At 44.0% G+C, this 7,133-nt stretch overlaps 1 protein-coding gene across 6 annotated transcripts in view; it reads left to right on the forward strand.

Moving 5' to 3' along the window:
* The window catches only part of LOC118120114 (abl interactor 2-like), an 882,953-nt gene that overhangs the window by 220,621 nt on the left and 655,199 nt on the right, over positions 1-7,133 (forward strand). The window lies entirely within an intron of this gene.

A 7,133-nucleotide genomic window follows, 5' to 3' on the forward strand; every position in this document is an offset into this window, starting at 1 on the left:
GTAATGCTAGTGCTAATGTTAGCATGGTAGTAGCTAACTGCCTCTGTCTAGTTTTCTTTCTCCCTGAGAATAAACCTGAACATCTTCTCACATCTGGATGCAGCTGGGACACTGTCACTCTCAGCTCATGCTCATGTCCAGCTGCAGGAAATCCTGTCTCACACAGGTAGGATGTGGCTGAAGGAAGGGGTGTGGCCAGTGCCAATTCCTTGGGATCAAACTGACGAATCAGAGATGAGATCAATGAACTGTTGCTTCTTATTATTTTAATCTGTGAAATACCTCTGAGATGTGTTGCATATGAGAGTTGAGCTGTCACACTTGGCCTCTCTGTGCTGCAGCTTGTTGACCCCTGACCTCCATGTTTCATTCTCTGCTCCCACGTCTTCAGTTTGGTGAGGATCAGATGATTTTATCAGCTGTGGACGGTGTGTGTTGGTGCAGCTGCAGATTTAGTTCATTGAGTTTGGGAAACATGTCAGAAGTTTAACTTTGTACTGTGAGCATTAAGGGTCCCTCTCTGTTTTTGAGCAGCTAGTTAGTTTAACTGTTGCGTTTCTTTAGCTTTGCGCTAACCAAACATTTAAACCCTGCAAAATGAATAGTGCTAATGTTAGCTGTTCAGTTTAAATCGTCTCTCTCCTCGTGAATGAGCTGTTGTCACACATTTTGCTGAAATGTTCTGTATGTGAGAACCGAGTCAGCTGCTCCTGACATTTTAAGGTTGTGAACGAGTTTGACGACGTTCTGCTGCTTCTTCAGATGTGAAACCAAAACTCTGCACCACAGTAAGTTTTATATTTTTAGTTGTGTCCTGATTTAGTGTTAGTAGCTTAGAAGCTAAACAAGGCTGTTAGCTTATCATCTGATTAGCTGGTAGCTTAGCATAATATGTTAACTGCTTTATGTTGTTGATGAATGTAGTCAGACCCCCCCCCAGTGTGCTGCTTTGTCACACCTGCCCTCAGCCTTTGATAAATGACTCAACAGAAACACGTTGTGTTTAAACATGTTAAATAAATGTCTGATGTACAAATGTAATTTATCCAGTTTTGCAGAGAGGAGCAGAAATAAAAGGAATTTCAAGCAGCAACTTCAAAGCGACTGTCAGCGACTGAAGCCTCAGTTTTCTTCAGCTTCAGAGGAGGACGCGCGCCCCCCCCCCTGGTTCTTCAGAAGGAACAGAATGAAGCAGGGCGGAGCTCCAAGTTGTCAGCGGCTCCTGATAGAGCTCTGAGGTGGCTGGGGCCTCATGGGGCCTCAGCACATTATTGAATCCAAAAGGTTTTGTCAGAGCGCCAGGTGTGCTGCAGCTTACACACAGATACACACACACACAGATACACACACACACACACACACACACATATTTTCTTAAATTTTCCACCGGTTGACGTCACAAACCTGTGACAATACCGTCTTTACTGTTACTGTCTTTTCCCGAGGATCTGAGTTCACAGTGAAGTCGTGTTTGTGATTTAAGACACAACCAATGTGTTTGTTGTTTCCTTTGATCTGTTAGTTCTGGTTCCACATTGTAATTTAGGGACTAAAGAATTTTGTCTGACATCCGACGTCCTGTCGTCATCACCTATGTGGGCGGAGTCTACCTATACTTGACTCTGATTGGTTTGTAGACGGCGTCTGACGTGGGCGTGTTGTCAGTTGGGGGGGTAGTGGTCTTTCTGTTTGAATGGAGGAAATGAATGAAGCGTTCAACAACAGTTCAGATGACTTTATAAACATTACATGTTTTTTACAAATATTGAGATTTGAACTAAACATATAACATAAATAAATGTTTGACCTCTGACCTATTCTCTGTGGGGCACAGGTGGGCGTGGTCGAGAAGGAAGTTCACCTATCAGGTGACAAGTCCACACTAACACACACACTCACACAATGTAAGTGTGTGTGTGTGTCTGTGTGTGTGTGTGAGAGATAATCTGTGACCATCTGAAGTTTTTTCAGGGGAGTGAGTGACGATGATTTCTCATCAGCTGTTGACACTTCATCTCAGAGTGCGACTCTCAATCTTCGAGCAGATTAAACGAGGAATTACAAGATAATCTGAAATAATCCAGAGAGCACGAACACTGGAGAGCAGAGTTATTCTGAGGTCTGACAACACTGTCAATCAACACCAGGATTACACTTCAAATTAGCACGAAAAGTTGCTGTTAATTTGTGGAGCGGCTTCACGCAGATGATTAATCTGAGTTAACGGATTTAATATTTCACACATTCATGTTTCATCTCAGGAGAAAAGCTTGATGATTTCAGGAGGTTCAGTCTGACAGGAACTGACATCCATATATTACAAAATAAAAGACTTTATTAAAAAACAAGCTCTTTTTAATGTACGGAGGCTGAGAGTCAAACAAAGAGTTTTATCTTTCCTGTTCTTTCAGAATAAAAGCTCCTCTGGAAGTGATGTCACACTGAAGGATCTCCTGCTTCTCACGTTGACCCCTCCAGACTTTATCCTCAGGAGGCCAGACGGAGAAAGTCCCCAGAAACTCTGGAGGCTCTCCCCGTGACCTCCTCCTGAGAAACTCCACAGAAGCTCCAGAGTTCAGAGTCAGGCGTCCCCGATGTGTTTGCAGGTCGGCCTCAGTCAGGACCGAGAGTTTTGACCAAAACTTGTGATGAAAAAACCTTTAATTAGACTTTTACTTTGAAGGATCTTTTCAGAATCTTTAGTCCACTTTCAGTCCAGTTTGTGAAACTGGATCAAACTGAAACTAGAGTCTCCTCAGCCTCCCACCCACGAGCAGCCGAGCTCCACCGGTGGATCCTTCCAACATATCCCATGATTCATTGCATTCCAGTAACAAACTGTTTTTCAAAGAGGTCAGAAAAATTCATTTTTAAACATAAGAACTCAAATATGTTAAAAAAAATCATCTGTTCAACGTTTTGAATTAACCACGGAACATTTTCGTCTGTAGCTTTGTTGCTAGGCGACAGGTGTAGGTGCGGGACAAGTGGGAGACGCAATTAGAAAAGACTGAGTCAACGTCGGCTTCCGAAAGACGCAGCCGAGGAATTTAGACACAGAAGTCGTCTCTTTTCTTTTGTCTGTTCCTCGTGTGAGGAGCTTTGATTCTGAATCTGTCTGCTGCGGGGGGGTGTATCAATGTTTTCTTCTTCTTCTTCTCCATATTTTTTGTTTTTCAGTCTCAGTTTATTTTCAATCTTTAGGGCGATTGAAGACGTCTCCTCGGACTCGGAGTATACTCATCACATTTTCCCATTTCACAGATTAATAAAGAATAGTTTGCACGTTTGACTCTTCTTTCTTTAACTCGAACCGATGTTGTGAAACACGTTCGGTCGTGAGGCCTCGTCAGCTGCAGTTTCCTGGTGGAACTGTTGAGGTGGTGGTTTCGTGTGTGAGCCGAGGATGAGAGTATTTACTCAGCTGCTCGTCTTCCTCTCGTCTCCTCGGTATCATCGTCCTCTGTTCCACTTGTTCCTGTCGTGTTTCTCTCGTATCAGTGACGCCAGCGACCGGCTCGCTGCAGCTTTCACCTTCCAGCCGCTCCGTGCTCGCTGCTCCTATGATTCCTGACACCTGAGAGACGCCACGTCTGCGTCGTCGCTCAGGGAAAGAAAACCAACACAAACAGAAAGAGGAGCCGCTGGAGGTCGTTCAGGTCAAACGTTTCCCTCGCACTCCCCTCAGGTTCAGAGCTAACGCCTGGGAAACATGTCGCAGGAAATGAAGTCATCGGGGTCGTTATATGTTCACCAACATCAGGACACTCTGATAAACGTGGACCAGGGTTACTCCTGTAACCAACACCTGGAGTGGAAACCAGTCACAGGTTTGACTCGTGATGGTTTTAGGGTTAGGGTTAGACCAATAGGAGACCATTTCAAATCTGATTCAGTTTCTTCACTGTTGTTGAAATAACCCTGAAGCAGAAGTTTGAATAATTGTTACATTTCTAATGCGAGCATCAAAACAAATAACACAAACAATTACATATTGTCTATATACAGACCGGATCCTAAACAGACCGGATCCTAAACAGACCTGATCCTGAAAAGAGCTGATCCTGAATAGACCTGATCCAAAACACACCTGATCCTGAACAGACCTGATCCTTAACAGACCTGATCCTAAACAGACCTGATCCTGAACAGACCTGATCCTTAACAGACTGGATCCTAAACAGACCTGATCCTTAACAGACCTGATCCTGAAAAGAGCTGATCCTGAATAGACCTGATCCTAAACAGACCTGATCCTGAACAGACCTGATCCTTAACAGACCTGATCCTAAACAGACCTGATCCTGAAAAGACCTGATCCTGAATAGACCTGATCCTAAACACACCTGATCCTGAACAGACCTGATCCTTAACAGACCTGACCCTAAACAGACCTGATCCTTAACAGACCTGATCCTAAACAGACCTGATCCTGAACAGACCTGATCCTTAACAGACTGGATCCTAAACAGACCTGATCCTAAACAGACCTGATCCTGAAAAGACCTGATCCTGAATAGACTGGATCCAAAACAGACCTGATCCAAAACACACCTGATCCTGAACAGACCTGATCCTTAACAGACCGGATCCTGAGCAGACCTGATCTTAAAAAGACTGGATCCTGGACAGACCTGAACCTGGAAAAGACCTGATCCTGAAAAGACCTGATTCTGAACAGACGTGATCCTAAACAGACCTGATTCTAAACAGACCTGATGCTGAAAAGACCTGATCCTGAATAGACCGGATCCAAAACAGACCTGATCCAAAACACACCTGATCCCGAACAGACCTGATCCTTAACAGACCGGATCCTGAGAAGACCTGATCCTAAATAGACCGGATCCAAAACAGACCTGATCCTAAACAGATTTGATCCTGAACAGACCTGATCCTTAACAGACCGGATCCTGAGCAGACCTGATCCTAAACAGACCTGATCCTGAAAAGACCTGATCCTGAATAGACCGGATCCAAAACAGACCTGATCCTAAACAGACCTGATCCTGAACAGACCTGATCCTTAACAGACCTGATCCTGAAAAGACCTGATCCTGAATAGACCGGATCCAAAACAGACCTGATCCTAAACAGATTTGATCCTGAACAGACCTGATCCTTAACAGACCGGAACCTGAGCAGACCTGATCCTAAACAGACTGGATCCTGGACAGACCTGAACCTGGAAAAGACCTGATCCTGAACAGACCTGATCCTGAACAGACCCCAGGGCAAAGGTCCACAGGTTCAGGACCGTGTGTGTCAGAGCGTCCTGTGTGAACTGTCCTGATCCTGGATGTAATCGTCCAAAGCCGCTGACCTGAGAACTTTGATAAAATCCGTCTTAAGCGATCGGTGGCTGATTACTTCCTGACGATTATAGCAGTGAATCTGGAGTTGTGGACAAAAACACTGAGACAAAAAGAAAAATGTCCTGATGTCATTTTATTTATTTTGAATTTGAGAAACTAAACATAAAAGACTAATTCACTTTTATCAGGAGAAAATCTAAAACCTCTGAGTCTGAATCTTTTCATCATTTCCCTTCAAATGAAAACGTGGTCCTGCTGCTCCGGGTCTTACAGACGTCATCAGGGCTGCGGACGTTTACGTTGGAGACAAATAGAATCAGAACTGAAATGTCTTGATTCAAAGGTCAGTTTTACTTTGTAATCTGAGATGAAGTGAGAGGCCTCTTCCTCCTCCTTCATCATCATCATCATCATGCCGTTACCTTTGTCACGTCCGCATCAGATGAAATCCTCCGACAGGAAGTTAATCTCCTGGCCGAGCGTCAGCAGAGAAAAGGTATTTTGTGCTTCACCCGTCAAAGCTGCTTAAAAACCAAAGTGAGTTTAATTTGTTCAGATTTAGTCTCAGATTAACTCAGATTATAACTTCTCATGAACGCAGACTTTTATTCTGAAGGAGCCAACCTGTCCACATTTTATTACAAACTGACTGAGGTTCAGACCTGATGAAAATAGTGTCCTTTATAACCGTGGCGTACGCACAGAACACATCTCAAGCAAACGTTGGGATTTATAAAAACAAATTTGACGGGAAAATTTGTGTATTTCCACGCAAACTCTGACCCATGCGTACGAACATTTTGGAGACGGGAAAGTGGCGACGCAGACGTGAGGAGGTGAACTGAAGCAGATTATTGATCCACTTCATCAATAACATTAAAACCAACAGCTTTAGTTGTGCTCGCGCGACAAAACTGTTCCACACGAACCTAATCATTGAAAAATATATAAAACAACTTAGAGCAAATTACGTTCAGACTGCGTGTATCATCCAGGACGAGTGTGTAAAAGGTCTGCAGTGAACAGGGCTGTTCCATCAGGTGCACAGAGCGACCTGGAGATCCCTATAAAGAAAAACTATTCACTTTCAATCTTCTATTTCCAAACAATATCCCAGAGGAGGTGAGGATCCACTGATGTGAGGGAATCAGTCCGGTTGCTCTAAATAAATAAATACTGCCGTGACACTGGTGCGTGATGCTGCGTGATGCTGCGTGATGCTGCGTGATGGATGCAGGTGAATGGAAGGAGGAGGAGGAAACGAGGGTTCAGCGATGACTGATCAGCTGATCTAGATTCTATAGATCTGTGATCTCCGAGCTGAACTGAGTCCAGTATTAGATCGACTGACGGAACCGAACCATCCCAGGACAAACACGAGCATATAATAACAATACTGTTAAATTCTATAGATTGAGGACATCACATCTGTCTCTGAATTTAATAATCCTGCAGTTTTGGATGATTAAAACATGAACATGAGAACCCTAACCCTAACCCTTCCCTCACATTCTGACAGGGTGTTTTTTTGCCTCCACCTTTGATTTGGATCTTTTCTTATTTCCGGCTCGGTTCTTTCTATCGTCTTCACTCTCACTCGCTGTGTTAACAGCAGCAGCAGAGTATCAGTGTATTTTATTTATTAATCACATCACTGCTGTCCCATGAATCGCTCTTCACCTCCACCTCACTAACAAACACCTCGATGTCAGTTTCAGAAAGTTTCACTTCCTCTTCTCATCGTTTGATGCCGTGACTCTGTCAGGACTCACGGTGGAAACCCATTGGTCAGCAGCATAATTTAATATTCATGACGTG

The sequence above is a fragment of the Hippoglossus stenolepis genome, chromosome 13 (genome assembly GCF_022539355.2).
Source record: "Hippoglossus stenolepis isolate QCI-W04-F060 chromosome 13, HSTE1.2, whole genome shotgun sequence".
Taxonomy (NCBI): domain Eukaryota; kingdom Metazoa; phylum Chordata; class Actinopteri; order Pleuronectiformes; family Pleuronectidae; genus Hippoglossus; species Hippoglossus stenolepis.